Source organism: Oculina patagonica, chromosome 5 (genome assembly GCF_052425735.1).
Source record: "Oculina patagonica isolate OP01 chromosome 5, crgOcupat, whole genome shotgun sequence".
Taxonomy (NCBI): Eukaryota; Metazoa; Cnidaria; class Anthozoa; order Scleractinia; family Oculinidae; genus Oculina; species Oculina patagonica.
This window is the reverse complement of record NC_135762.1, coordinates 11,522,571-11,528,570: the sequence shown is the minus strand read 5'-3', so window position 1 is coordinate 11,528,570 and position 6,000 is coordinate 11,522,571.

Below are 6,000 nucleotides of genomic sequence, written 5' to 3'. Positions count from 1 at the left end.
TGGTTATTTGTGACATCAAAACCTTATAACTCCGTCACCATAGTATTGGAAAGTTAAAAAACACTGGCCAATGTTTCTGATGAGCAGCGAAGAAGTAATTAAGATTATTTTCACATTCCACTTAATGGTGCATTAAGAGAGTGTAAACAGTGTCATACAGAGTGTGTCTACACAATATCAGGGAAAGAAAAAAGATCAGAGGCAGTGTCTCTATGATTCAGTGTGTTCCAAAAGGGAGATAATTGCGAAAAAATAGGCTGGTGTAAAACGTATCGAAAGATGCATATGCCTGTAGGCGCCTGTTGTGCCACGACATGCGGTGTGAATCATGTCACGCCTTTCTACTTACATGACATTCCCTTCAAGCCCTTCAAAAGCCAATTAACCAAAAACAACAAATTTAAGATTTTGTAACACCTGAAGCAACAGCCTCGAATATTGTTAGTTTTACAGAACTAATTACTTTAACGACGCCTTTCTGATAACACAAAAAGGTGTGAAAATAGGTACTATGAGGTTTTGAACGTAAACGGGTGTACAACTGTTGGTCTACTTGTATGATTACTTCATTGGGGCCTCACCATCTCATGTTATCAAAGATATAATACTTTTTGCTATGTTGATGTTTACTCAGGTAAGTAAATGCAACTCGGTAGCCGTTTGGTCTCGGTAAATAATCGAGTCGTGACAAAATTCACGACCAATTTGACAAATGCTGACAAGGAACGTTAAAAATCAATTTTTATCCCTTCTCCGGCATCAATCTTCCTTAAGGTATTTTATTTCCGAAGACCAGTCAGATTTTTGGAAATAAAAGTTTATGGTTAATCCATCATTATTATAATTTATTATGCTGTATGCTCTGTGTACAAAACTATTCTTTTTACCCAAATAAGGTCATTTGTAGATTTGGTTTACCCAAGTGATTTAATTTGATAAACAGGACTTATCAGGTGTGGTCTTAGCAAATTATGTTAGATGAGTTAATTGTTGGCTTAAGTGGGACATTTTTCACAATAAAAAATACCCCACAGGCTAGTGAAAAATATTACAGACAAAAAGATCTTTTACTTGAAACAAAGTCTGGAAAAAATAGGCTACAGTAGAATTTTGCAATTCCGGTGAATCCTTCTACCACAGAGCTGTGCAGCCCCTATCTCCAAGTAGTTTTATGACTTCGGAGCTTCTTGGTACTCCGAATGATCATGAATCGCACAAAGTTCGTGGGTTCGAATTCAGTCAAAGCCAAAATGCTTTTAAGCTTAAAATGACATAAAACTGCAAAGATCTCACCCTTTTGTTACATAGCATTTTACAAGCATGAATTATTTCGGTCATATATCCGTCTTGACCATAAACAAACAAGAACATTGAGAAGCTTGAGAAGCTTAAAATCGGGCGCTTTGCCTTGAAAGGCAGGGTTCAGTACAGCAGAAACCACGAAGCAGTTACTTAAGTTAAGCACTCAGTCCGACTGTGTTTGTGTAAGTCACAGGGCTTGCATGAGCTGTATTAGTGTGCATAATATAATATCTAGAACGTTGTCGAGATTGCATTATTACTTAAAGACATGATGGTTTCAATTTATAAATGTATCTCACACAATACAAATAAACGATTGAAGTAGACGAATAGACAATGTAAAGTTTTAAGACTTAGCAAAGTGCAGTGTATTGGTAATACTGTAAGGTGCGGTTTCACCTGAAGGTCGTGTGCTTTTCGGTATTTTCCAGGCATTGCACTTTAATGGGACAGTACTACAACTGTTTACCGGGGAACTACTATTGTCAAGAAAATGATCACAACTTGTTGATGAATGATTGAACATTTGTTTCATACCATTACTGTAATAGCAATTGATGAAGGCTTTTAGTCCTGAACCAAAGTATAAGGACTGGGAAATACTGAAACCCATTATCAGCCACCTTAAACGGAAATATCTTGTTGGTGTTTCAAGGAATCCAAGGAAACTTCACTCATCCCATGTATCTATGTATTGCGGTATTTTGTAATTTTTTGAGTGATTTTTGGGGATGTTTGGCAGGTGATAGTTTTTTTAAAAGAATTAGTAAAATTTAGACAACTAAGAAATATTGAAAATTTAATGTGAATTTAACATTGGAATTTGAAGTTAGAAATTGGCAGACGGACACCAAACAGCCCCGTGACATCCTGGAGTGTTTTTGCATGGGGGTCAACTGTGTGATGATGTTTCCATTTTTTTCTTCAATCCCCACTGATAAAGAACTGTTGTTGGTGTTATGTTGGTGTTATGTTGGTGTTATCACATGTCAAGCCTTTAACAAGGTATGAAAGAACACAAGGATTTAAATTATTCTGGTGCTCAATTTTTGCGTAACTAAAATTAATGTTACTCAAATTCCTGATGGATTCTGTCTTAAACTGTTACGAGCTTAGTATTTCCAAATTATTGCATGTCAATGTAAGGCAAGACAAGACATGCCTTGGTTCTTATGTAATTCTCTTAAAAACACATAAGATATTGACTATAATTTTGTCTGTGCTATGGCAATTCACAGTGGGGTGGTCTTGATGTGTCTTTAACTTGTAGACTGGACTGGACTAGTAAAACGCGGACTAGTAAAACGCGGACTTGTAAAACGCCTCTAGACACTTCGAATTCCTTGGCCACAATCATCTTACGGCTCTCTTCAATACATAATGTCTCAAAAAAACAGTAACCTCAGAAAGAAGTCAGAAGCAAATAAGGTCGAAAGACCGAATTTAAACATTTAACGGCAAATATTCTAATGTCACGAACGTAGGAGTCGTGTAGGCCCGTCACCTTTATTTACGATTGACTGTTGATTTCTGGACGGGCCCCGTTCTACCTCGTGCGAGCAATAAAAACGACTGCACTCAACAGACGTCAAGTAGTGGAAAGAAAGAAACATATGCACACAACTCATAGCATCAATCCCGTTGTTTTAGTAGGGGTTTGCAGAACGAACATGTGCTATACTGCAAAAACATCTCCACGCTAAAACAGACCATAGAGTGCTCAAAAAAGCTAGAAATATGCCGTCGAAGAAACACACAAGAGCTTCAAACACAAATTGTTTCGCTCGCTAAACCGTTTAGTTTTATCCGATTTACAAGCGCTTGTTTTACAAGTCCGCGCTCTACAAGTCCGTGCTTAACAAGCCCTCGTTTTACAAGTCCGCGTTTTACAAGTCCGCGTTTTACTAGTCCGCGTTTTACTAGTCCGCCTTTTACAAGTCCGCGTTTTACCTGAGTCCGCGTTTTACTAGTCCGCGTTTTACAAGTCCGCGTTTTACTAGTCCGCGTTATACTAGTCCGCGTTTTACAATTCCCCGTTTTACTAGTCCGCGTTTTACTAGTCCAGTCCAGTCCTCAAAATACAGTATGCCAAAACTCCCCGCCCTCTAAAGATAAGTCCTTGACGGTTCTTGTCGTTTTTCGGTGCCTATATATTCATCTTCGGCATCTTTCTCATCCACCTCTCGTTCTGTCCTGTGTCTGTCATCACACGAAAGAAAAGCTGATTCTCAAAAAATCTGCCACAAAAGGAAATTGACAAAAACAATATGAAAACCATATATCGAAAGTTTCTTATTCTAAAATTTTATCATACGTCTTAATTCAGAGCTACAAAGAAGTTCCTCCTTTTGAGTTATTGATACTGTTCTTACAGTACCTCTTTCCACTAGCGAAATTTTACAAAATTCCTTCGCGGCGAAAAGGTAGCGCGAATCCAGAACAGACTCCAATCGAGAGTGGGTTAATTCTAGATTACTATTAATTAACTATTACAACATTCATTTTTAAAATAGTTTCCCAAGCCGACTAAGCTAACTAAACGTCGAGTGTATCTTTCAGTAAACAAAACATGCCGTTGTGACGCCGGAAATCCAGCTCACGCATACTATACCCCGTGACTCACGCAAACCTCCGACTTACGTGCTACTACAGTCATTCCTTTCTAAACATTTTTTTTTTGACCACCACCGTACCTTTCTACCCAAAAAACTCATGAAACCGCCCGGTTTTAACCTGTTTTAACCTTTCAAAAATTAGAGCGTTCGAAACTAAATAAGATCCGTAATCACAAACAACATACAGCCGTTTACCAGCACTCTTTAAAACTCCTGAAACCCTTCAAAATCAGGCAAAATAAATCTTTGAAATAACCTTTATCAAAGTTTCTAATTTTTTATTCAGTTCTATAAAATGCCTTTCATACACTACTGTCAAACAAAAATTTCAATTTCCTCAAAGTTTCAAGACAAAAGAATAACAAATATTTCGTGCACAATGTAATTTGATTAAGCCAATATTATCACGTCTAAAAATACTTCAAGCAATTCAGTGAAAACCCGTTTTTTTTTTTCGTATCAACGAAAACCACTTTCGAATAATCAATACATGAAAATAACAATAAGATCAAAAGGAAGAAAGGAACCTTTCTAATTATTTGAAGACTTTCAAAGCCGTGATATTATGCATCCAATCCGCGATAAAATTTAATTACAACAAAATCCAAGTTCTCATTTTGAATTCCATTTTTTTCAGTTGATACCTTTATCCAACTTGTGAAAAATTCCATTCAAGTTCCTATTAATACTGTACATTCCCAATGTTTTGCTCAGGTCTTCAGAAGCGTCTTACTAACCAAATCTAAAATAATTCCAAAACATGCTGTACAAACATTCTACTCTTTGTGACAAACGACTTGACGACCAATTGTTCAGAAATGAAAATCGACACAGTTCTTGCTAAATAAAAAAAAAGTTTTACGGCGGAGTCAGGCTCAAAAAATATACCGCAAGATCACACCCCCATTCATAGTCAGAAACCAGCAAACCATCTAGTTTGCTAAAAAAAAAACACTGCGTGACATCAATGACGTTACCTTTTTCATTTACAAAAATAACTTTAACTTGTCAAAGTAAGTGCAATTTCACAATGGTGAATATCAGTACAGTATGGGGCCCAGTTCTCGGCCACTTTGTGTTTAACGCGTTTTTTCACACTCCAGTTGAATCAAAAGAAAAAGGTATTTCCTTCAAACGATAGACTGATTCATGTGCTTTAAGAATCTTGAGTTTGATCGTTCAATTCGATATAGAAAGCTCACACGTCGAGTTTACGCGGAGGTAGGTGAATTTGCATTCCCAAAAAAGTTGTTTGTTTACGGCTCCAAATTCATGGATGTAGTTAAATTCGTATTTTATCCAAAAGCCCCCACCATACGAGCTAATTTTTGGCATGTGAAACGTAGAATAATTCAGCTTTCTGCTTTAGTTAACTTTTCGTTGAACCGTTGTATTTTTTGGTCTTAATTTACTTCGAAATTTTTTCTTGCGACGTTTGCGTATTTGCCAGTTCTCGGCCACCCTGCTCGCTATCACAGCTTAGCGCTTGGTTTTTAATATAATTTCATCTGCTGCTGCCAGAATGAAAGAAATAAATGTTTTAAAAATAAAGTTCAATCTTATCTCTAAGTTTTGAGCTGACTCTTGTCTTGTCTATTATTTCTACAACACCTAAATCTTTCAAGACCTTTTCACTGCAAAATAAACCATCTAAATGCACGGGTCACACAATGCGGTTTTGCCAGAACCTGCACATAGGCAACTAGGCGCGTTAAAATCCTTCTTTTCTAAAGTAAAACAAAGCATCATAAAAATAATTTGGGATCGATATAGTATAAATAGGTTTACAGAGTGATTTTATGACTGTGAAAATTAATTGAGCATTTTTTACAGATAATTACGGTCAAGCTTTTTAGTGGCCGAGAACTGGGCCAAGGTTGCCGAGAACTGGGCCCACAAATGGAGCTTTTATTTTTATTATTGCTCGGGCAAATTAATTTTTGACCGGTCGATAGCTTTACACCAAAAAGCTGAATAATGTAGCTAGCTCTGGGAGAAATTTCAAGTTCCTGCAGTTCTTCTGAGGTAAGAAATACAAGTTTACGTCAAAAGTGGCCGAGAACTGGGCCAAGGTGGCCGAGAA